Source organism: Sphaerodactylus townsendi, linkage group LG02 (genome assembly GCF_021028975.2).
Source record: "Sphaerodactylus townsendi isolate TG3544 linkage group LG02, MPM_Stown_v2.3, whole genome shotgun sequence".
NCBI classification, from domain to species: domain Eukaryota; kingdom Metazoa; phylum Chordata; class Lepidosauria; order Squamata; family Sphaerodactylidae; genus Sphaerodactylus; species Sphaerodactylus townsendi.
In genome coordinates this window covers 103,753,475-103,780,144 of record NC_059426.1, presented here as the reverse complement: position 1 = coordinate 103,780,144, position 26,670 = coordinate 103,753,475, and the positions used below count along the sequence as shown (strand labels likewise).

Here is a 26,670-nt window from a genome sequence, read left to right as displayed (position 1 = left end):
ATAGTGAAACTGGAAACTTTGAAACCTAATTCACCTGAGAACACGTTTCAACCCAAAATGTCTAATTTTCTCCCCTCTTATACATGGGGAATGAATGGGAACCAGATCTGCAACAGGAAGTGAGTTCCACCTTAACTATAGAATTAGGTGTGGGTGGTGAAACAGGAATTCAGATTCATGCTGTTTTATTTTAGACAACTTCTACTTTTTGTGGAGGCCAAATTAAAGGAAGGTCTAAACCACACTCCCTCAGCAATTTGTTTAATGAAAAGGAGGACTATCAGCCCCATATTGGTGCCATACAGGGCATTTATGATTGGATCAAAGGATCTCAGATTCAACTAAGCATAGTCAATGTTCAAGGCTTTAGCCATTCCAATCAGTTGTTCTGAATAGAGCATGAGATCCTCCATTGGAGAAACTGGAGTTGGATCTCCGATGTCATCTTCAGGAGAAGGCATGGAAGTATCCTTGGATTCAACATCAGACTTAGAAAGGTGATTGACAATGGAATCTCAATGGAGATACAGTAAAATAACAGTCCAGAGAAAACGGAACCGTGTAGCGGTGAATAGGCAAGGAATGAGCAACCGCCTGGCCAAGGCAAAAGACAAAAACCGCAAAGCACAAGCAAGGGAAAGTCAGCACACAATGTCAATAGAAAGTGTTAGTGATTATTTCAATAAATATACATCACAATTTCATAAACAGACATATCCAAAATCATAGCAGTAATATATCTTTTTCATTCATAATCTTGTTAAGTAGTCCGTTATTCACACTCTCCTTATGAATGAAATAACTCCAAAGTCTCTCAATTGTCTCCAAAAACAGGTGGAGATGAGCACAGGTGAATTCAATAAAGGAGTTCACAGCGTGATACTCGATGAAAAGGCACCAGTTTGGCAGCAAGTTTGGCAGCAAACCGCTTGCGTGCTAATCAGCGTTTTCGATCCAAGTGTCCTCTTCTGTGCATGTAAAATCCAACATCCGTATCTGCACTCATTGAAAAATATCAATGGCTACTGGAACTACATCCTAAAATTACATATGTTTCCAATAAATATTCCAATAAATTTACAATATATTATTCTATAGATATGTGCTTCGAAATGGTCAGGAAAGAGCACTCTGAGCATTCTGAAGCTTGTGGAAGCTTTTTGGTCAGTTCTCCATGGACTGAAGGCACTGAACTCTGAAGGCATGATGATGAACGTTCCATCTTATTCCTGAAGATGTAAAAGAACCAACTTGTGCATGGGGGAAAAGAAAGAGATACTATGTTTGGTATGTACATGAACAGCTGAGACTGCTGAAGCTGCTGAAAGGTGGGGCTTAACAGGGGTTAACAGAGTTCATCTCTTGTTCCTCTTTGTCCTGGGCTGCTGAGAGGTGGGGCTTTAGTTCAGTCTGGAACCAGATGTGGGGCTTTAGTTCAGTCTCTGGAACCAGCAGCGCGCGCCTAACGGAGCGCGCAATTTTATTTTTTGCTTTTTTTTAATTAATAAGGACATTTTTGACAGATAGTAAATACAGATAGCTCCAGAGGGGCACTGACTAAAAGTTTATATTTAAATATCTAAACAAAATCAGATATGAAGGCAGGAAGCCAGCAGGGGGAGGGGGGCTTGCCAGTGTTTTGCACTGAGTGTCACATGTACGACTATCTGCCACTAGGACAGAAGTTGTGGGTGTGCCCTCGCTGCAATGAGCTCCTGGCACTCAAGGAACGTGTGCGTTCTCTTGAAGCCAAGGTGGCAGACCTGGAGAAGCTGAAAGAGACAGAGAGGGTGACAGACGAGGCTTTCAGGGACCTAACAGCCAGATCCCACTCCCAAGGTGACATCTCTTCAGATGTCATGGAGAATGAAGGTCTTGGGGATGGAGGGTGCCAGTCTGAGGTCGGGGAAGATGCTCCCTTAGATGGCATCCCTTCCTTAGCTGGTGATCAGCTATCCTCTCGCACTGAGGATACCCCTCGGGGAGGTGGGGGGCTCCTTGTAGTGGGTGATTCGAACATTAGGAATGTAGAGAGTTGGGTTTGTGAGAGGCGTGATGACCGCATGGTGACTTGCCTGCCTGGTGCGAAGGTTGCAGATGTCACGCGTTGTCTAGATAGGCTTTTAGAGAGTGCTGGGGTGGAGTCAGCAGTTGCGGTCCACATTGGCACCAGCAACATTGGGAAATGTATCCGGGAGGTTCTGGAAGCTAAATTTAGGCTGCTAGGAAACAGGTTGAAATCAAGGACCCCCAAGGTGGCATTCTCAGAAATGCTACCCGTTCCACGTGCAGGGCGAGCTAGGCAAGCGGAGATACAGGGTCTCAATGCGTGGATGAGAAGGTGGTGTAAGGCAGAGGGTTTCAGATTTGTCAGGAACTGGGGAACCTTTTGGGATAAGGCAGGCCTGTACAAAAGGGACAAGCTTCATCTTAACCAAAGAGGAACCAGGCTGCTGGCGCTCAACATTAAAAAGGTGGCAGAACAGCTTTTAAACTGATCCCTGGGGAAAAGCCGACAGGAGCAGAGGTGACTTCGGTTCGGAATACAGTATCTATGGGGATGCAGACAGAGAGGGAGGTTTTTCTAAATCAACCAAATACAAGCGAGGAACATAGCAATGTGCATGTGACAAGGGATAGTGTCTACAAAAGACTTGAGGGTAAAGCACATAAATCCCAGGTTAAGGACAGAGGCAGGGTATACAGGCGTATCTATGCTAATAGTAGAAGCCTTCGACCTAAAATGGGGGAGCTGGAGTACAGAGTTTTGAAGGAGGACTTTGATATAGTGGGCATTACAGAGACATGGTGGAATGAGGAGAACCAGTGGGATGCTGTTATCCCAGGCTACAGGCTCTATAGGAAGGATAGGACAGGGCGCATTGGGGGTGGAGTTGCCCTTTACATAAAAGAGAGCATAGTGTCACATAAAATAAACAATGAAAGGGAAGCTGGTTCCCCTACAGAATCACTGTGGATATCAATACCAGGTGAGAAGGACAGTTTAATATTAGGAATATATTATCGTCCCCCTGACCAAAGTGCAAAAGAGGATTCTGAGATGGAAAAAGAAATTAGAGAAGCCAACAAAAACAAAAATGTAGTGGTAATGGGTGATTTTAACTATCCCCATATAAACTGGAAAAATGCATGTTCAGGTCATAGTAAGGAGAGAGCATTCCTGGATATGCTAAATGACTGTGGCTTAGAACAGATGGTTGTGGAACCAACCAGGGGAGAGGTGATCCTAGATCTAATTCTAAGTGGGACCCAGGACCTAGTGCAGGAAGTCAGTGTTGTTGAGCCGATAGGGAACAGTGACCACAATGCTGTCAGATTCAGTATCTCTGCATGCGAACAAGTGACAACTACTAATGTAGTTACATTCGCCTTCAGAAAGGGAAATTTCTCAAAGATGAGGAGGATAGTGTGCAGGAAGCTGAAAGGGAAAATTAAGAGAGTCAAAACTGTCCAGGATGCTTGGAAGTTATTTAAAAACACAGTAATAAAAGCTCAGCTGGAATGTGTTCCGCAGGTTAGGAAAGGCAGCACCCAGTCCAAAAGAAAGCCACCATGGTTAACAAGAGAGGTTGAGGAAATTATCAGAAAAAAGAAAATGTCTTTTAGAAAATGGAAGTCCAGTTTGACTGATGAAGAATATGAGGGAACACAAATGGTGGCAAAAGAGAAGCAAGTTAGCTGTAAGGGAGGCAAAAAAGGATTATGAGGAACACATGGCTGCGAACATCAAGACCAGCAACAAACAGTTCTTCAAGTATACCGCGCAGGGAAGCCAGCTAGGGAAGCCGTAGGCCCGTTAGATGACAAAGGAGCAAAGGGTGTGCTAAATGATGACAGGGAGATTGCAGAGAAGCTGAATGAATTCTTTGCATCTGTCTTCACCCAAGAGGAGGTGAGGAACATTCCTGCACCTGAACCATGCTTCTTGGGAGGCGGATCCGAGGAACTAGTGATGATAGTGGTAGACAAGGAAGAAGTTCTGGCCTTATACACACATGTAACAAAGGCATAGATCCAACTGTATGATTGGAAGCAACCCATAACTAACAAGCTAGGACCTCAGTAATCAGCATCTAACCATCAGTTTATGGAGTGTACTGGGTACTCTGCCATACATAGTCTCTTTTCTATTGTCCTTCCAAAAGCTCTGAGTAGTGGGGGAAAGAGGCAAGAGCAGATAAGCAGAGACTGTGACCATATAGGAAAACTGATAAAGAAACATAACCTACAAACAATCTACAGACCCACTAAGAAAATTCAACAAATGCTACAGAGTCCCACGGAGTTCACCATATCCATGTAGCTGTGGACAAGTCTACATAGGAACCACCAAACGCAGAGCTTAGACACGAATTAAAGAACACTTAAAGGTTCCGGCAGACTATTTCAGCCAGAAAAATCAGCAATAGCAGAACACTTGATAAACCAGCCTGGACACAGAATATTATTTGAAACACAGAAATTCTGGACCACTCTGACAACCACTTTGTCAGACTACACAGAGAAGCCATTGAAATTCACAAGCACATGGACAATTTCAACAGGAAGAAAGAAACCATGAAAATGAACAGAATTTGGCTGCCAGTGTTGAAAAACTCTAGAATCAAGACAGTGACCGATCAGCTCCACACAAACACAGGACAACTATAGACTATAGCACTCAAAGGGAACAAAGACCAGGATACTTCTATTCAGATCCATTCAACTATTGACCTTGCTAGCTTCACTGTTACTCCCATGCTACAGATTTCTCTGTGACTAACATGCCAGGCTACTCTATTCAGATGGCCTCACCTTTTCACAAATCAGGCTCAATCCCTAAAGACTGGAAGATGGCCAATGTCACACCAATCTTTAAGAAAAGATCTAGGGGGAACCCAGGAAATTACAGGCCAGTCAGTTTGATATCTGTTCCTGGTAAATTAGTAGAATCTATCATTAAAGATAAAATTATAAAACATGTAGAAAAGCAAGACCTGCTGAGGAAGAGTCAGCATGGCTTTTGCAGAGGCAAATCCTGTCTTACAAACTTACTAGAGTTCTTTGAGGGTGTAAACAGGCATGTGGACAGGGGTGAACCGGTGGACATTGTCTACTTGGATTTCCAAAAGGCTTTTGACAAAGTTCCTCACCAGAGACTATTGAGAAAACTCAGCAATGAAGGAATAAGAGGGGAAGTCCTCCTATGGATTAAAAACTGGTTAAGAAACAGGAAGCAAAGAGTGGGTGTAAATGGGAAGTTCTCACAATGGAGAGATGTAGGGAGTGGTGTCCCCCAAGGATCCGTTTTGGGACCAGTGCTCTTTAACCTATTCATAAATCACCTGGAAGTAGGGGTGGGTAGCGTGGTGGCCAAGTTTGCAGATGATACCAAATTATGTAGGGTGGGGAGAACCACAAAGGATTGCGAAGGGCGCAAGCGGACCTTGATAAATTAGGTGAGTGGGCTCAGAATGGAAAATGCAGTTCAATGTAGCAAAATGTAAAGTGATGCACATAGGGGCAAAGAATCCAAACTTCACATACAAGCTACAAGGGTCCAGTGCTATCAGTCACAGACCAGGAAAGGGATTTGGGTGTCTTAGTTGATAGTTCCATGGGAATGTCAACTCAATGCATGGCAGCTGTGAAAAAGGCAAACTCTATGCTGGGGATCATTAGGAAAGGAATTGAGAATAAAACTGCAAAGATTGTCATGCCCTTATATGCCAAAGGGCACCAAGCACTTGGAGTACTGTGTCCAGTTCTGGTTGCCACATCTCAAAAGGATATTGAGGAGATAGAAAGTGCAGAGAAGGCAACAAGGATGATTGAGGGACTGGAGCACCTTCCCTATGAGGAGAGGCTGCAGCGTTTGGGACTCTTTAGTTTGGAGAGGAGACGTCTGAGGGGGGATATGATTGAAGTCTATAAAATCATGCATGGGGTAGAAAATGTTGACAGAGAGAAATTTTTCTCTCTTTCTCACAATACTAGAACCAGGGGGCATTCATTGAAAATGCTGGGGGGAAGAATTAGGACTAATAAAAGGAAACACTTCTTCACGCAACGTGTGATTGGTGTTTGGAATATGCTGCCACAGGAGGTGGTGATGGCCACTAACCTGGATAGCTTTAAAAGAGGCTTGGACAGATTTATGGAGGAGAAGTCGATCTATGACTACCAATCTTGATCCTCTTTGATTTGAGATTGCAAATGCCTTAACAGTCCAGGTGCTCGGGAGCAAAAGCTGCAGAAGGCCATTGCTTTCACATTCTGCATGTGAGCTCCCAAAGGCACCTGGTGGGCCACTGCAAGTAGCAGAGAGCTGGACTAGATGGACTCTGGTCTGATCCAGCTGGCTTGTTCTTATGTTCTTAACACTTCTTAAAGTTGGAAGTTCTACAGATCTAGCTCTTGATAAGGAATATGAAAGTAAAGAATTCTAATTCACATCACAATGCAATATTTATGGATTAAGTTTCATAGAAAAAAGGAAACTGAGTGACTCAACCAAATTATTAGCTAGTATTAGAGTTGCAATAGAATGGATTCTCAGTTTCTTGATGTCAGTCTGTTTATTCAGATAATCAAAAAGACACTCATCTTTTTCATATTAGTTTATAATAACTTCCTGTCTCCTCCTATGGTTGAAGATCTTTGGGCATTTTTCTTGCAATATTGTAGATTGGTATACCCAGATGGTTGCTAAAAGACCATTATGGGATCAGAGGATATTTCTGTGCAGATGGATAAATTATAATTCAAGGCAAGAACTGTTGGGTGGATTTGAGTAAGGAAACTGAAGTGGTATATAAAACATGCATGAGGGTTGCCCTCTTTAAGTGCCAGAGAAAATTAAAGGCATACTCCCAGTTCAAAAGAAATTGTTCAACTCTGAGCCGAAAACACTCATATATTGTATTGTCGAAGGCTTTCACGGTCGGAATCACTTAGTTAGCTATTAAGGGAATGGCCATGTTCTAGCAGCATTTCCTCTCTTCGATGTTACCAGATCTGTGGCTGGCATCTTCAGCGGATCATCTGAAGATGCCAGATCCTTCAGATCCTCTGAAGATGCCAGCCACAGATGCAGGCGAAACATCAGGAGAGAATGCTGCTAGAACACGGCCATACAGCCCGGAAACCACACAGCACTCATATATTATTACTCCAAAAGGAAAAAAAACATTTCATTTGTTGATTTTGCAATTAATTAATCTGTAGACTGAAGGGAGGATGTTTGTGTCAAGGATGCTTGTAGTTTTAATGACATTATTCTAGGTTCTGGGCAGCTTTCTTTATTCAATTTCAAAGGGCTATTTAACAAGCTCAGGATAAGGTCTAATAAATGCTTGGACTGCCAAGACATGTGCCAGGTATCCTTTCACCATCTAATTCTGACAGCCAAGGTAAGACTATGCCAACAGCCCTGTCCATGCCTTTTCTTTAATCTCACACATTTTCAAGCTCACGGGATCCGTTCCTTTACTACAGTGGCTGATGATGTCTGTAGCAAGCATCTCTGGCAAAAATAATTACCTAACAGGATGATAACAAGGAATGGTCATGAAACTGAATACTGCTTGTTGGCTTGTAAAAGAAACACCGTCTCCAATACTTGTTGGTAAGGTTCCTTCTAGTTCATTAAGGCAACCCTTCATGGTAGAAAAGCTGCCAAGTAATGCTGCTTTCCTGGAAAGTGCCAACATCTTAAAAACAGTTCCTGCGATGCATCATAGTATCAGAACTAAATGCCAGCTTGAGAAAAGCAATGACACCTGTACTACACCTCTGAATAACATTCACAGTCTCTGTATTGTCGAAGGCTTTCACGGCCGGAATCACTGGGGTGCTGTGTGGTTTCCGGGCTGTATGGCTGTGTTCTAGCAGCATTCTCTCCTGACGTTTCGCCTGCATCTGTGGCTGGCATCTTCAGAGGATCTAATGGTAGGAATGGAAAGCAAGTGGAGTATATATACTGTGAGGTGAACATAAGAACATAAGAACATAAGAACAAGCCAGCTGGATCAGACCAAAGTCCATCTAGTCCAGCTCTCTGCTACTCGCAGTGGCCCACCAGGTGCCTTTGGGAGCTCACATGTAGGATGTGAACGCAATGGCCTTCTGCGGCTGTTGCTCCCGATCACCTGGTCTGTTAAGGCATTTGCAATCTCAGATCAAAGAGGATCAAGATTGGTAGCCATAAATCAACTTCTCCTCCATAAATCTGTCCAAGCCCCTTTTAAAGCTATCCAGGTTAGTGGCCATCACCACCTCCTGTGGCAGCATATTCCAAACACCAATCACACGTTGCGTGAAGAAGTGTTTCCTTTTATTAGTCCTACCTTCCCCAGCATTTTCAATGAATGTCCCTGGTTCTAGTATTGTGAGAAAGAGAGAAAATGTCTCTCTGTCAACATTTTCTACTCCCATGCATAATTTTTTTGTAGACTTCAATCATATCCCCCCTCAGTCAGCCTCCTCTCCAAACTAAAGAGTCCCAAACGCTGCAGCCTCCTCCTCATAGGAAGGTGCTCCAGTTCCTCAATCATCCTTGTTGCCCTTCTCTGCACTTTTTCTATCTCCTCAATATCCTTTTGGAGGGCGCGCAACAGAACTGGACATTAGTACTCCAAGTGCGGTCAGCATTCACTGCTTTATATATAAGGGCATGACAATCTTTGCAGTTTTATTATCAATTTTCTAATGATCCCCAGCATAGAGTTTGCCTTTTCACAGCTGCCATGCATTGAGCTGACATTCCCATGGAACTATCAACTAAGACGCCTAAATCCCTTTCCTGGTCTGTGACTGATAGCACTGACCCCTGGAGCGTGTATGTGAAGTTTGGATTTTTTGCCCCTATGTGCATCACTTACATTTTGCTACATTGAACTGCATTTGCCATTTCTGAGCCCACTCATCTAATTTATCAAGGTCAGCTTGGAGCTCTTTCGGGTGAATCCTTTGTGGTTCTCACCACCCTACATAATTTGGTATCATCTGCAAACTTGGCCACCACAGCTACCCACCCCTACTTCCAGGTCATTTATGAATAGGTTAGCATAATTGGTCCCAAACGGATCCTTGGGGACACCACTCCTACATCTCTCCATTGTGAGAACTTCCATTTACACCCACTCTTTGTTTCCTGTTTCTCAACCAGTTTTTAATCCATAGGAGGACTTCCCCTCTTATTCCTTCATTGCTGAGTTTTCTCAACAGTCTCTGGTGAGGAACTTTGTCAAAAGCCTTTTGGAATCCAAGTAGACAATGTCCACCGGTTCACCCCTGTCCACATGCCTGTTTACACCCTCAAAGAACTCTAGTAAGTTTGTAAGAAAGGATTTGCCTCTGCAAAAGCCATGCTGACTCTTTCTCAGCAGGTCTTGCTTTTCTACATGTTTTATAATTTTATCTTTAATGATAGATTCTACTAATTTACCAGGAACAGATGTCAAACTGACTGGCCTGTAATTTCCCGGGTCCCCCCTAGATCCTTTCTTAAAGATTGGTGTGACATTGGCCATCTTCCAGTCTTCAGGGATGGAGCCTGATTTGTGAAAAGGTGAGGCCATCTGAATAGAGTAGCCTGGCATGTTAGTCACAGAGAAATCTGTAGCATGGGAGTAACAATGAAGCTAGCAAGGTCAACAGTTGAATGGATCTGAATAGAAGTATCCTGGTCTTTGTTCCCTTTGAGTGCTATAGTCTATAGTTGTCCTGTGTTTGTGTGGAGCTGTCTTGATTCTGTCACTGTCTTGATTCTAGAGTTTTTCAACACTGGCAGCCAAATTCTGTTCATTTTCATGGTTTCTTTCTTCCTGTTGAAATTGTCCATGTGCTTGTGAATTTCAATGGCTTCTCTGTGTAGTCTGACAAAGTGGTTGTCAGAGTGGTCCAGAATTTCTGTGTTTCAAATAATATTCTGTGTCCAGGCTGGTTTATCAAGTGTTCTGCTATTGCTGATTTTTCTGGCTGAAATAGTCTGCAGTGCCTTTCGTGTTCTTTAATTCGTGTCTAAGCTCTGCGTTTGGTGTGGTTCCTATGTAGACTTGTCCACAGCTACATGGTATGCGGTAGACTCCTGCAGTAGCTAGGGGACCCCTCTTATCCTTTGCTGAACGTAGCATTTGTTGAATTTTCTTAGTGGGTCTGTAGATTGTTTGTAGGTTATGTTTCTTTATCAGTTTTCCTATATGGTCACAGTCTCTGCTTATCTGCTCTTGCCTCTTTCCCCCACTACTCAGAGCTTTTGGAAGGACAATAGAAAAGAGACTATGTATGGCAGAGTACCCAGTACACTCCATAAACTGATGGTTAGATGCTGATTACTGAGGTCCTAGCTTGTTAGTTATGGGTTGCTTCCAATCATACAGTTGGATCTATGCCTTTGTTACATGTGTGTATAAGGCCTTGGACTATACTTCTAGCCTGTCTGGTTTTATCAGTAAGGTTTACTCATTTATCGAACGGGTACATCTGTATCTAGCACATATAGTTACAATATATCACATCAATATATCAGTATATCAAAATATCTCATCTCAGGGTTGGAAGTATTATCAAGTTCACATCTGCTGTTATCTAACTTGCTGATATCTTCATGCAACAACTGAGATTTCTGAGTTTAGAATTAAAACATGTATCTGTATGAATGAAAATCTGAGTTCCTTTGTATTCACATTGAAAAGACCCATGCATGTGGAAGTGGGGAATTTTCACTAATCCCCCCTCATATGGCAGCCCCCATTATGTTGCTTCTTAGAGTCTTCTGTCTACCAATGGTGGGCATCGAGGACTGCAGTAGGAAGAGAAGGTTGCACTTCTATGCATGGAAGCCCTTCTGTGCACAGAAATTCAGGCAGGATCTAACACTTTGGATGCAGGTAGAGATCTCTGAAATGATCCAATGCCACTGAACTTAATAGAATGATGCTAATGACCATATGTCAGCAAATCTACTACACATCCTGTTTTGTTTATATTTTATCTGAAGCAATAGTTGCAACTTGACTATAAAATTTCATTACTTCAGGTTAAGAAATTCAAGAAAATGTTTCCACATTGGAGCAAAATAGTGATAAATTCACCCAAGATTTTCATTGATATCGCTTCTGTACCATGTCTCCAATTTGAATTATTACCTCTGCAGCTATTATTTATCAGCAAAAACTCTGTGATATTTGATGGATGGATGGATGGATGGATGGACGGACAGATACCCATCTGTTTCATTGTTGTTGAGTGGTCTTCTCTATGTAGTTGATATCTTTAACTACAGATGCTACAGAAGAGATCTGAAGCCTCATACCTACAAATTATCACTATACGTATTTAGAAACTCAGGGACTGATGTCAGGTGCTGGCCCTGGCCAAGAATTAGGAGATTAATTGGGCTATCAAGCCCAACTATTCAAGTTACCACAGAATTCCTGGACCTTGTATGAAGGTGTCAGTGGTGGTTCCATAAGGGATGCTGAATAAGGCCTCTGTCTCCAATTTGTTCTTCTGTCATCTGTCTCCCGTATTCAGTGTGATGTAGTGGTTAAGAACTGGTAGACTCCAGTCTGGAGAACCATGCTTGATTCCCTGTTCCTTCACATGAGCAATTGACTCTTATCTGATGAAACTGATTTATTTCCCCACTCCCCCACATGAAGCCTACTGGATGACCTTGGGCTAGTCACAGTTCTTCAGAACTCTCTCAAACCCACCTACCTCACAAGGTGTCTGTTGTGGGAAGTGGAAGGGAAGGAGTTTTTAAGCCACTTGAGACTCCTTACAGGAGAGAAAAGCAGAGCATAAATTCAAACTTGTCTTTTTCTTCTTTGTCCCCTCCCCCTGAACACACTTTCGGCTGGTAGCCATAGTAGTCTACAGTAGAAGAACAAGATTCAAATCCAGTAGTGCCTCAGAGACCAAAAAGATTTTGTGGGTATGAGCGTTCAAGAGTCAACTGACTAATGGAACTTTTTCCTTGACTTAGTATTGTCTTCTCTGAATGACAGCAATTCTACAAAGGGGTTGCCAGCATTGCCTTGCAAATGTCAAGACACTTTGAGAGTGGTATGTGGAGGGTGGAGATGACATCACTTCCAGGTAATACTCTAGGAATTTTCCCTAATATTTATGGTAAACATCATAGAGATATGGGGAAATTCCTCAAGTGTCACTATGGATACCATTTTCTGTCTAGAGGGTGGAAGATTGGGGCCAAGGTTAGGGTTCACCCTCTATGGGCAGACAAGCTTGCTTCTACAAGGTTTCAAGCACAGAAGATTTTTTGCCAGCATCTGTTACCTGCCAGTCTTTTTTCAATGGAGAGGATAGATCTGCAAATGTTGCATAAAGCAGAATTTAGATAATTGCTTTTAAGGAACTGTGTTTTTTTCCTGACATGGTATAGTGTCCCAGGAAACAAATATGCATAAAACAAAATGGAATAAAGGTTGGCTTTAATAGTTGCAAAATGGCTTCCCTTAAGTTCAGATATCTACACTATAGTATAGGCTTAACTTAGTATCAAATCAATTAATTCTGCATTATCAGGGATGTGTCAGGTACCTCATAGGTGGGCATCTTGAAAAGAAGATAAATGAGCAAAGGTCTGATCTTTAACATAAAGGCACCCCATATCCCAACAATTGCAAAATGATGATGGAGTTACATTATCCCAACATCCCTTCTATGCACCCCAAGCCCAATGGGGGATGCAACCAAAGAAAGGGGCTCTGAAAAGTAGATGAATATTTAAGCACAATTTTTTTAAAAAAGAAAGGAAGATGGGAAATGGTGCTGTCCCTCCTGGCAGCTATCCTATGCCCTTCCACTGCTGATCTTTCTCTCTTCTGACTTCCTGGAGTTACCTCTACCAATAGCTTTTTGCCATTATGAGCATGGAATCTCTTCAGTAGCCTGTCAACATAGCAGTTCAACATAGCAGAAGCTACAAATGGTCTGTAGCTTCCAAATGGGAATGTGGTTTATACCTGTAGACATCTAAACAATCACTTTTTTTCTTTTATATATAAGCGTTCCATTTGCAAAAAGGTTTTTAAACACGCTGTCTCCCTTTTACATAGTGAAAATGGCATACTTGTATACTGAATTAGACTACCATGTTGGAATGGGCTGAAGTTTTCAGCATATTTGAATAGACTCAAAGAGAAGTTATATATTTCCCTTTACGTCAGGAAGACTGCTATGGTGAAGTAGTCAGTGTTTGTGAAGCACTTTGATGCTGCCACTTTCAAAGCGGATTGCTTTCAGTTTCTCTCCAAAATTGCCAAGTTATGCAACAATGAGGAATTAGTTCTGGAACCTGGCAGGTATGCTGACTTCCCATGGTATCTCTGATGGCACAACAATTCATCCATCTATTCAGTCCTATCCAAAACAAAGACAAAGACAGCTTAAAAACATGAAGAAGAAGCCTGGCTTTGTATTGCTTCTAAAAGTAGGTTAAAGGTTGTGAAATAAGCTGCTATTTCACAAGGAGAATGTGTGCATATAAAAGCTGTCTAGCAGGAGTATATGGGAATTGAGAATAAAACTGCAAAGATTGTCATGCCCTTATATAAAGCAGTGGTGCGACCGCACTTGGAGTACTGTGTCCAGTTCTGGTCGCCGCATCTCAAAAAGGATATTGAGGAGATAGAAAAAGTGCAGAGAAGGGCAACAAGGATGATTGAGGGACAGGAGCACCTTCCCTATGAGGAGAGGCTGCAGCGTTTGGCACTGGCGTTCCTGCCTAGGGACATGGGGTACCCCTTGTCCCCGGGCGCACTGATTGAGGTCACGTGGGGGGCGTCAAAACATCCTCCCACACAGGGAGGGATTGAGCAAGCCCTAGAAAACAGGCACTGAAGCAGCCGACTGCTCCCAGTGCCTGTCGTGAAGCCCCCCACTCTGTAATGGGTGGCCTGGAGTGTCCAGAGTGGGGGAGAAGTCCCACTGGGCTCCCAGGAGCAGGACTGGGAAGCTCCGCCTCCCCTCCCTCTAACCCAGCATGCCTTATTCGCCTTAAATTAAGTGTGGCATTACTCAGAAGCCTTCTCCCAGGCAAGCTTTGGCACAGGCAGGCACAGTGAAAGGCAAGCTGGAGCAGGAAGCCCAGAAGAAGCAGCAGAACTGAAGATGATGCTGATGTTTGCTTGGTAAACCTTCAGATGGGGTGACTTGTGAGAGATTTACATATTAAAAGTTAATTCCCACTTGCACTGGCTTGGAGCTGCTCTCAGGCTAGCAGCCTACCTCACAGGTTGGTGTGAGGACACAATTAGAAAGTGGTGGGGAGGAGCCATGTAGTTTTGCTGGGGTAGGAGGTGATTTGTGAGAGATGATGTGCTGATGTTTGCTTGGTAAACCTTCAGATGTAGTGACTTGTGAGAGATTTACATGCTTAAAAGTTAATCTCTCACTTGCACTGGCTTGGAGCTCTTTCTGAGGCTAACAGCCTACCTCATAGGGTTGGTGTGAGGACAAAATTAGGAAAGAGAGTCGGTGGGGAGAGAGCCATGCATGTTTTGCTGGGGGTGGGAGGTGTTTTGTGAGCTGGTGCAAAAAAAATCATTGTTTGATTGTTGTGGGAGGGTGGTCACCCATACCTGGGGTGGAAGGAAGTACCAAACTCAGATTTTGTCCCCGGGCTCCAGTTTGTCTAGATTCGCCCCTGGCGTTTGGGACTCTTTAGTTTGGAGAGGAGGCGGCTGAGGGGGGATATGATTGAAGTCTACAAAATTATGCATGGGGTAGAAAATGTTGACAGAGAGAAATTTTTCTCTCTTTCTCACAATACTAGAACCAGGGGGCATTCATTGAAAATGCTGGGGGGAAGAATTAGGACTAATAAAAGGAAACACTTCTTCACGCAACGTGTGATTGGTGTTTGGAATATGCTGCCACAGGAGGTGGTGATGGCCACTAACCTGGATAGCTTTAAAAGGGGCTTGGACAGATTTATGGAGGAGAAGTTGATTTATGGCTACCAATCTTGATCCTCCTTGATCTGAGATTGCAAATGCCTTAACAGACCAGGTGATCGGGAGCAACAGCCGCAGAAGGCCATTGCGTTCACATCCTGCATGTGAGCTCCCAAAGGCACCTGGTGGGCCACTGCGAGTAGCAGAGAGCTGGACTAGATGGACTTTGGTCTGATCCAGCTGGCTTGTTCTTATGTTCTTATGTTCTTATGTTCTTAATGTTAAAAGTATTAAACTGTGAAAAGAACTGACATACTTGCCTGGTATACTTGTTGCAATCTAGCACATATTCATTATACACTGGATTGGCAGTCTTGAAGAAACAGTTCAGATGGTTTGAAATTCAAACTTATTCCAAACTATGTGTTTACCTGATAGATCATACCAGCCATGAAGGAGCCATTCTAATCTACATAGCAATATTTGACACATTTTTAAGGTATGCTTGCCAGCAGGCACACTCAGTTGCATAAATACTGTTCTCTTTCCAGATGCCAAGGTACATATTCAGACAATTCAAATCAAAGAACTTCATGGCAAAAAATTCATGTACAGACTGAATGGCTTTGGATTTGTGAAATTGGAGTGCAACTGGGGTGGGGTAAATAGTTCATTTATGTCATCAACTACACTGTAAAATAAGCTGACATTTCAGAAAAGCAAAAAGGGAATTGTGTTACTATTCATCCTATATGTACAGATTGGTCTATGTATGTTGCAGAATGAAGTGGTGGAGAATTGAGCATTGGAAAAAATGAGCTATACCACTTCAGAATGCAGGAAAGGAAGTCACATTTTTAATACTCCCCCATGTAACAATTGCCTGAAAATAAACATTAGCATAGAGGGCAGAAAAGTTGTATCCTTCACATGCTGCGCTAGTTTTACACTTACAAGAAATTATTAATGTAGGGAAACATTGAAAATGGGTTTGCTAGGCATGACAACCAGCAGGAGACTGGTGGAGGAACATGGAGAGGTGCCATCATAGTGGGCCATCACTTCTGGGAAAAACCTAAATGGGATGTCATGCTCCTCTGGGAATTACCAGAAACTCGATCGTAGAACTGTAAAGTTTACAGTGATTCCTAGAGTAGACTGGATGTTTAATGGGTCTTTAATTTAGTTATTTATTTTCTTATCTTAAAGAGGATTATGGTAAAATTAATCAAGTGATCCCTTTGGCACACCTGCCTTTTTTAGATTTCTCCCAGCTCAAAGGCTGAGAAACCAGTCAAGGAAACTACCCAGTATCTTTCTCCCCATCTTTTTGGCAAAATGAGAGCAAATTGAAAGAACAAAACCAAGTTTGTTAGTTCAGTTATAGTGAGCCGATTATGGTAGCTGTTTGTGTTCTATATGGGAATTCTTCTGAGTTATGAATATTTAAGAAAGGTGTGGCTCTTCCTTTAATAAATTCTTCACTTAATCTCCCTATTGTGCCTCATGTCCTGCCATAAATCAGTAATTTACACAGCTCAGTATGCTGAGAGAAACGAAGATTTATATTTGTGACATAAAACCTAAGTGTACAATTACATATATAAGAGTGTCTCTACATCTGTTTGCATACTTGTACATTTGACTTCAACATCTACATTTCTTAAGGTCAGTTGGAAAAGTTGTAGAGATGTGCTAGAGAGAAAGATAGTGTGGGGGGGGGGGCTGGAGATTGATTTTATTTTATTTTCCTTGGATAACTATCTTTTCCAACAATCTTAAACTTTTTTTCCATGAGGAACTGGGTGTGGGAACGAGACAGTCTGCCACTAAAACTTTGAGAACCTCTGATCTGTGCACTTAGAGAAGCGGCAAGGAGCAGGAAGGAGCCAGCAGGGGGAAGGTGTGCGAAGCAAGAGAGAGGGCTTTTGCAAGGGACAGCACAAGTGGGGCATTTATTTGGCTCCATCCCACCTCCCCAGCTCAGCTTCCGCCCTCCCTGATGATCAAGAGGGTTTTTAACACTTTATTTCAGAGAGGGAGAGAGTGTGTGTAGGGGAAGGGAGGGGGAGAGAATATCAGCAGAGATCTCTATGCCTTTAAGGCTGTTCATGGGCAGATATAAGAGAATTGGAGAACTATGCAAGCAGCTGTGCTGCACGTTGCAGACTGTCTCTTCACATTTGAACAGAGAAACACAAGGTGAGCCTGCTGCAAGCAGAGAACAGCCCTGAGATAAACATCCCATGGATAACTGGCCATTAGAAGCCAATAGGCCACTTCATGCAACTCACATTTATTTGCATATTTACCACCAACTGGCATGCAGTGAGTGAGCTATTTCAAGCTGTATCAGGAAATCAGCTGCTACTCACAAAAATAATTACCACATGCCTACAGAAATAATAAGTGTTATATGTCTGATCTGAAGGACCAACAATTACCATGTATAATAGGACTAGAAAGACTTCAGAGGCCCATTTTAATGTCCAGGCTCTCATCCTTTACCTGAAGATAGCTTGACTTAAATCATTTCTATTTAAATTTCTGGTTGGTTCTACATCCCTAATTACATTTTTATCAAATGTCCCAACCTGTTGATTGTATTGATTCACTCTATGTATTCTACCATGAATCCCAGTAAGAAAGGCAGACTAAAAATAATGTGAAAGAAAGAAAGAAAGAAAGAAAGAAAGAAAGAAAGAAAGAAAGAAAGAAAGAAAGAAAGAAAGAAAGAAAGAAAGAAAGAAAGAAAGAAAGAAAGAAAGAAAGAAAGAAAGAAAGAAAGAAAGAAAGAAAGAAAGAAAGAAAGAAAGAAAGAAAGGGATCACAATGTACACTTATTATAGGGTTGCCAGCTGCAGGTTGGAAAATTTCTGGAGATTTGAAAAGATAGAGTCAGATGGTAAGGTTTGGGGAGGGGAAGGACTTCAATGGGATATACAGTTCACCTTTCAAAGCAGCCATTTTCTCCAGGAGAACTGATCTCTGCTGCCTGGAGATGTGAAATTCCAAAAGCTCTCCAGCCACCACTTATAGGTTGACAGTGCGGGATAGAAATGTGACTGACTGAGAGACAGAATGGTGCATTCATTTATTGACACTAGCAATGAGATGACTTGCCTTTGACTCTGAACTTCTAGGACAGTCATTTGTCTGCAGGACTAGTGCCAGCATACCTTTAGATGGGGCAGCAGCTGGAGCTCTGCTTGTGGCAGAGCCTACTGGCCCTTCCCTCCCATTTGTGATTCTCCACCACCCACAGGCAAGCCTTCTCATTTTGCCTACTTGCTCACAAGCCTTTCCACCTCCTGTGTTCTCATATATACTGTGCTATGTAGCTAGGAGAAGAGTATGTGTGAAACATGATACACAGATGAGTGGTGGTGGAGATCCTTCCCTCCTCCCCTAGTCAACTGCAATAAGCCAGTGAGCTGGGAGACAGCCAGATTTGTCCAGAGAATTGGTGTCATATGAAGGAATTTATTTTTATTTATTTATTTTTCAATTTATATCCCGCCCTTCCCACAGGGCTCAGGGCGGCAAACATCAATAAAACCACAACAATCAGACAATATAAAACCAATACCAGCACAAATGGTATCATTTAAAACTTTAACAATAATACAATTTTTAAAAACAAATAGCGATAAAACCTTAACCAGACACCCATGGAAGGCAGCGATGTTCCAGTCAGGCTGGCTGGCACAATATAAAAGACTGGCAGAAGAGCTCAGTCTTGCAGGCCCTGCGGAACTCACAGATGTCCCGCAGGGCCCTGATCTCAGCTGGGAGCTCATTCTACCAGGTGGGGCCCAGGACCGAAAAAGCCCTGGCCCTAGTAGTGGCCAGCCGAACCTGTCTCGGGCCAGGAACCACTAGTAAATTCCCCCCCGATGAGCGGATGGGTCTAGAGGGGCAATTCGGGGAGAGGCGGTCCCGCAGGTATGTAGGTTCAAGACTGCTCATGGCCTTAAATGTCAAAACAAGCACCTTGAACCTGATCCAGAACTCGATTGACAACCAGTGGAGCTTGTACAAGACTGGAGTAATCCAGTCACCCTATCACACCCCTGAAAGTAGCCTGGCTGCTGAGTTCTGAATGTGTTTTAATTTCTGAATCAGAACTAAAGGAAGGCCAGCGTACAATGAGTCACAATATCCATCCGTTGCATGGATCACTGTGGCCAGGATGGAGGTAGAGAGGTATGGTGCCAGCTGCCATGCCTGATGCAGATGGTAAAAGGCAGCCCAAGTGGTTTTTGCCACCTGGGCCTCCATCGCTAATAGGGAATCCAGGGTAACCCCAAGCTGCCAACTGATGAGGCCAGATGTAAAGTCTCCCCATCAGCAACTGGCCTCTCCCCCCGACCTACCCACAAGACCTCCGTCTTCGCTGGATTCAGCTTCAGTCGACTCGCTTTCAACCAGACACTCACAGCCTCCAAACAATGCTGGAGAGCCCCTAGGACCAAGGCCGGATGGCTAGCCATTGTGAACACGAGCTGGGTGTCATCCACATACTGGTGGCACCACAGACCGAAGCTCCGAACTAACCCAGCCAGGGGGTTCATGTAGATGTTAAAGAGCATCGGGGAGAGGATTGCTCCCTGTGGCACCCCACATACCATGTGGTGCCGTCTAGAGTTCTCTGCCTCCGATGCTACCTGTAATCCCCGGTTATGGAGAAACAAGGACAGCCATTCCAAGATTGTCCTATAAACTCCGATCTCAGTGAGGCGGCGGACCAGGAGGTCGTGATCTACTGTATCGAATGCACCTTGAACCTGATCCAACAGCGCTGAGCCACCTCGGTCTAGCTGGAGTCGGAGCTCATCCACAATGGCAAGCAGAACTGTCTCAGTCCAGTGGCCAGCGCAGAAACGAGACTGAAAGGGATCCAATGCCTCCCAGCTGTTTCTGTGAGATTCCTTCTCTGACTCCCAAACCCTGGGCCATCCTTAATTGATCTCCCTAAAAAGCTGCTTAATGCCAGGAAAGGACTTAATTAGAAGAAACCATTGCATGAGGGTGCAGTTCAGCCTGTGGATAGTCTAGAGGACAGTCACTATTGCTATAAGAAGCCAAGCACCATCACAGGATAGCAAGCACTGTCACAGGATAGCAAGAAAGCTTGTGGAGAAGGATGCACAGACAGGCAGTGGGGGAACAACATGGGCAGAAAGTGGAATTAGGGTTGCCAACCTCCAGATGTAACCTGAAAATCTCTGATAATTACAATTGATCTCCAGACTACAAGGACCAGTTAGTTCCTTGAAGAAAATGGCTGCTTTGAAAGATGGTGCCTATGGCATTATACCATGCTGAGGTTCCTCCCCTCTTGAAACTACCTTACCCAAGTTCTACCACCCCCCAAATCTCCAGGAATTTTTCAATTTGGGTCACAAGTAGAGGATACAGAGGAGGGCAGGAGAGGTGAGCCCAGGTACTCTCTGCCCAGGGCCATCCACTGCCTGTCTGCTTTTCAACTCACTGCTTTGCTCTTTCATTAATATTAAGAAAAGGGCACATGAACAAAAGACCAAAACAACATGATAACTACTGTATTGATTGATAGCCCTGAAAAATACATTAGCATCAATGCCAAAGCAGCAGTCTGTAAATAGTGTCTGACGCCAAACTCATATCCAACAGTAGTGACAAAGAAAAGAAAGACTGCACGGTGGAGTGCTTCATTTTTTCACCACTTGCTAGGATCCACATGTGCGACAGAGAAGCAGACTGAAGATGATTTGAAATGGGGAAAAGGAAAAGTGTTACATGGCCCATCCCCTTCCTGCCTTTCTTCTACTGATGACCTTCACCAGGAGTGCTCTTCCTCATTTAGCAGATTACCATGTTGCACACTTGTGCTAGTTGGTTTAAACTGGAATCCACAAAATTATGGGGCATATCTAAGTAGAGAGCAATACGTAAGGAAGTCCAATAAAACTGTGGCAAAACATATACTTAATTAAATCTATGTCCTTTGGGTTAGCAAAGAATAGCATGAGCACATTTTAGCTACTGGAATATGGGGTAGAAAAATTAATCTGAATGTAAGACTCCCTTAACGGCTGGAAACTATTACCTCTAGGCTTTGTTTAAATAGCTCCCTGAGGGCAGGTGAGAGGCAATTTCCATACATGTAGCTTTTGTTGGACACAGGCTAGTTGGACTGGCTATTTAATACTCTGCCACTAATGACAAAGTACTTCCTTCTGGATACTGAGCAGGGAGGGGTGGGAGGTGTTGGCTAGCTTGCCACTGGCCCATAGCAGAATTAAAAGCTTGTTAGTGATTCCATTCCCCAACACTACCATCCAAACAGGAATTCTCAAGCAGACATAATATAAAACTTTTCATGCTTCTTTGGAAGGAAAATAAACAGGGACCTGATGTACAACTGGAGACATTTTGTCCCATTCCATTCTGTGAAATGATTTATGGGAAGTCAGAAATTTAACCATTCTTTGAAGTAAGATAATTGTGTAGGGCTTGGATTAGATTATTTAATTGTTTTATTCTTCTTCTAGGATTCTGGCTTAGTGAACAAATAAGTAGCTTTGTATGATTGCAGAGATGGTCTCAAAATAGGGAAAGAAAGGTGCACATGTGTCCCACCCAGGAACATAGATAACTCTCCATACATTATCTGACAACAGGCAGGAAAGAAACTGTGACTCAAAACTCAGCAGGAAATAGGGTGCAGGTGACAAGTTATGGTTGACACCTACCTGGAGAAAAAAAATATCCAGTCCCTTTCATAGAGGCTTAGTGGGATATTATTTAATTAGTGATGTTATTTACCTCCATGCCATGAAAAGCTTTAGCTGCCCATTTCTACACATTAAACCTGTACAGAAAGAAGATAACTTTTTTCTCTAGGCCAATTTGTAAGCCTATAATTATAGTAAAGGGTTTGGGAAATGAAGAGAGCAACTAGGTCCAAAATTTTTAAGAAGGAGAAAGGCTAGAGAAAAATTCACACACACATATATATAATATGTTATGCATCCCTGTTTGAAAGGTATCAAGGAGCTAAGGGGTGAACATGTTTTGGATGCCGCTGCAAATAGGTTTTGAGATTCTGTTTCTAGTGATCTTTTTTCAAACTATTATAAGCTTTAGCAAGGGACAACATACTCAAAGATCCAATAGAAATGCCAATTTCCTCAGTTTTGTTTGTAATTAATGGGAGTCAGTTGCAAAATTTGAGTTTGGTTATTGTCAAATATAAATAGCTTGAACCAAGTTTTTGCAACAAGCACACAATTTGGCAGCCCCATGATTTTGTGTAGAAATTTGGAGTGGGGCGAATTGAAAGAATAGTTTTCCGATTTAATCCAAATAGGGACCCCATATAACAGCTGAGACTATTTTGGAATTGAAAACTTTCAAAGCAGCCAGGATAGAAGAATGCACATATTTTTCCAAAAAACTAACAGTGCAATCCTAAACAGAGATTTACCCTTCTAATTCTGTAGAAGTCAATGCATATAACTCTGTTTACTGTGACAGTGTAAGGCCTTTTTCTGCACAAGTCACAGCATTTCCAAGATGATAGTGAAACATTTTCTCCATGGAGTTCCACACTGTTTCCCTCCCCATCCCGCATTTGGTTGTGGAAACCTTTTCAGTTACCTTTTTCTCTGTTGTTTGTGAAAACCCTTTTACAGCAATGTTTCTGGCTGAAACGTTTCCAAGCTGGCTTCCCTCACAGTGCAATCATATTGAAACATTCTTTCTTTCCTGCCAAAACAGTGGGCCATTTTACACACACACACACACACACACACACACACATGAACGCACGTGCGAGTACACACCCCGTATGGTTGCCAAACCTTCATTTCATTGCTTGCTCTGCCATTATTATTTCTTTGGTCCCCAATGTCACCCCTCCCCTCTTAATTTTTCCTGTTTTTGTGTCTTTCCTTCTTCTCCTCTGCCTCCCCCCTCCATTTTACAGACCACTAAATCAACAAAGCTATGTAATATCATTGCAGCACATGCATAGAAAAATTGAGGAACAAATTACAGAGGCAAGAAAGCAAAGTTTCAAGGAGGGGAGAGCAGACAAACATTGAGATAAATGATGGAATTGAAAACACCTTAAAAATGGAGTAAGTGCTGTGTGCAGAAAAAGCTTAAGTGCCCCTTTATTCTCCTGTGCTTGGGGACCCCTTACCTACCCACGGGACCCATTTTTCCTTCTCTCCTCTTTGGGAGGGTTTTTAATAAGGATTTTATTGCTGACACTGTTTTATTATATTTATCGCTGTGTTTATTTTAATGGTCTTAATTGTATATGTTTTAACATTATGTTGTTCACCACCCAGAGCCCTTTGGGGGTAGGGTGGTATATAAAACTTAGAAATAAAATAAAATTTAAAAAGTCATTCTGTATTATTACTGTTATTTATTTATCATCCAATACTGAGCTAGGCCCTGCACAATTTAAAAATCCCTGTCAATTGTTTATAAAACAAATTACAATCTATCAAATGAAAACGATAAATACTATAAAAATAAATTGTTCAATTTAAGGAAATCTGGTCACAATTATGAAATATTCCCAAGTAATTGGAGTTACATAATGGAGTGGGGAGCGGTTGTATAATTTGGAGTAAAAGTAAAGAATGTATTGAGGGAAATATATGAAAAGGCATAGGAATGTTCTCTCAGGGTATCTTCAGGAGATTGTCCTGATGATACCACCTGAGTTTGGTGATGTTTGGTTCAGGGAGTCCAAAGTTATGGACCCACAATGGGGGTGCCCCCATCCTCCATTGTTTCCAATGGGAGTTAACAGGAGATGGGGTCTACCCCTTTGAGGGTCCATAACCATGGATCCCCTGAACAAAATGTGGTATCATCAGGAGAGTCTTCTGAATATACCCTGAAATTTTGGTGCCTCTAGCTTAAAAATGTGACCCTGAAAGGCACTCCAAAGTAAGTATTGGGGGGATTTCCTGTGGGGTGGAGTCCACCCCCTTCTCTTGGGAATCGTTTCCATGCGGAGATTGTTTAAATGATCCTCAAATGCCACTGAATCCTGAATTTCAACAAGCTGATCCCAATGCTTTGTATTCGGATCGGCTCATATTCAGGGCCATTGGATTTGGGCCGATTGTGGCCCAAATATGCCCTAATCAGCCCCAATTTGGGAATATTTGGCAATTTGGGCTACCAGAATCGCCAAGCCTAGTTAGGACTGCTTGTGATTGGCTGGCTGTGAAAGGCAGAATTCTAAAGGCTGTGAGAAGAGATTTTGAGGGAAATCATAGTGGACAGGTGTGTGCCAGCTTAGTTATAAGTTGGTTAAGCTAATCTGTTTGAGGGACTGGAGGGTCAGATTCAAAGGAGAATCTCTACTACATCCCTGCTGTTAACAAAAACAGTGCCACTGCATATGTACATGAGCTGCTTGGTTGTTTTTGTCTGAGGAAAGCCCCACTCACATATTAAGCAGAGAAGGTTATGAGAGTAGAGGTAGAGATAGAGGAGTTGGCTTCCCGATGGTTATCTGGAATTCCTGCTCTGTTAAGCAATATGTGGGGGCTAAACATATCTGGTGGAAAGGATTGTCTAGAATATAGTGTTTTAAGGAACTGTTTTTTAAAATAATTACCTAGGGTAAAAGAAAGGTCTTTTAAAATCAACAGTAAGAACAACTGAATACAGTTGTGTGTATCTATACTGGCTTGTTTATATATATTGAAATACCATTGATTGTAACATTAAAAATAAGCTAGTGACCTGAGCCAAACTTGTAGCACTTATGAAGAAAGATATTGCAACTACTTATATATAAGAACCACTCTATATATCAGCTTCTTGTTATTATTTATTCTTTTGCCAAAATCAGTTTTCTATGTTTATATATATATAATCTTCTTGTTCCATTGTTCTTACTTTGAAGAGCATCTATGGCTTGCTTTGTAGTAATAGGGTTGCCAACCTCCAGGTGGCACCTGGAGAGTTCTCGCTATTACAATTGATCTCCAGACCACCAAAATCAGTTCTCCTGGAAAAAATGGCTACTTTGAAGGGAAGACTGAATTACATTATCTCCAGGTATTTCCCAACTCAGAGCTGGCAACCCTAAGTAGTAGCCATTCTAGCATATGAATTGTCTTTGATATTTGATATGAGCATGGGCAATATGGTAAGGCACTATTGCATTAACACATTCCCACCACACCTTCCTCTTGAAGTGAATTGTTCCCATGAGAGTCATTAATATTGAGTTACTTTCATGTGCCAGCACCACACCTTTAATTGTGTACACTGCTGGGACATTATTTTTCCTAGCCCAGCATTCTTGGTGATAAGGAAGTAGAGCAGGAGCATTTTTAGTATTGAGCAGTAAGTCATAGTTATATCCACTGGATCTAGAAGGGTCAATACTTGTCTGTACAATATTTCTTTGTATAGTTTTTCAGAAGTTCACAAATATTTTTCTTCTGTGTTATAGGAGATTGTACTATGCTTCAACATTACTGCCAAATAGTGATGTGCTTTCAGATATTAAGTAATCAAAGTCTGAACCAAATAACCTTTATTTTTTAATATTGGATTGAATCCAATGACTCCTGGAAAAGAATGACTTCACAGGAAAGATTTCTCTCCCTTCTCCCTTCCACTTCAATATCTTTGCCCTTGAAAATCTGTCCTGAAGGTGAGGGGCACTTAACAATACAGTTGCACTAAGGGAGGGCTACAGCTAAGGGGAACAGGGTACATTTTTGAAGGGGGCAAAAGTATGAATTGATCTCCCCCATATAATATATACATATACACATTACCTTTGGAGCAAGTTCTTCTGCAAACAAATAGAAGCTGAAGTAAAAGTTAGTTGATTTCTGCCAATTCCAATGTCTTGTTGCAGTCCATCCTCACTGTTTGTAATCTGTAACTGAGGATCATCCAAACTTCAGTTTAATTAAAATTTGCAGGAGGTAAAGACACTGTGAATTTTACCATGAACATGTTCGACAATTGAACTCACCATGTTCAAGGGTGTTGATCAGATGTGAGATGCTCACCCAATTTTTTTGGTTCGTGTCAAACTAGTTGCTTGCTGAACTAGTTGGAGATGAGTTTTTGCAAAATTGCACATGTGCACAGAAGCTGCCATTTAACTGCCATTAGTATCACAGGACTCCATAAACAATGCCACAAGAAGTGAGCAAAGGTAAGCAATTGACCACCAAATATTGGCCTCCACTTTGCTATTACTACTGCTGAGTGTCATATTGATAAAAGATTATGCAGGTGAGACAGATCTTGTCACTCATACCCTGTCTGTTCATTCCTTTGCTCTTACTAGAGCAAAGTAAAAACTGACACGGCAAACTGACACTGAATCCAGTTTTGAAAACTGCAGCTGGCACAAAATATAACAGCTCATCTCCTGATAGGAATCAGCCGAATGGAATATATAATGAATCTGCTCACTGTGCTGGCTGCCAGTACATTATGAACCACAATTCAAGAAACTGTTCGTTACCTCCAGAGCTTGAGTCCAACATACTTGAGGCAAACTCTACTCTCAAATGAATTGTCATTCCTATTAACAACTTCAGGCAACCTTTTTGTTGTTGTTGTTCATCTAACCAGGAAGGCCTAAAACAAAGTCTTCTTGGCTATAGTTACTAGAAATGCTTTCCTGAGGGAAACTCACTTTTTCCTTAAATCAAATGTAAATGCTTATTTCTGGAACTGTTCCCCTGAGAAC

The 26,670-nt window shown here is 42.3% G+C and overlaps 1 long non-coding RNA gene across 1 annotated transcript in view; it reads left to right on the top strand.

Moving 5' to 3' along the window:
- The window catches only part of LOC125427175, a 51,403-nt gene extending 28,358 nt beyond the window's left edge, over nucleotides 1-23,045 (top strand). The window contains exon 3 of the long non-coding RNA XR_007243644.1: nucleotides 22,900-23,045. This is a non-coding gene — a long non-coding RNA (uncharacterized LOC125427175). The remainder of the gene's footprint in view (nucleotides 1-22,899) is intronic.
- The last annotated feature ends 3,625 nt before the right edge of the window (nucleotides 23,046-26,670 follow it).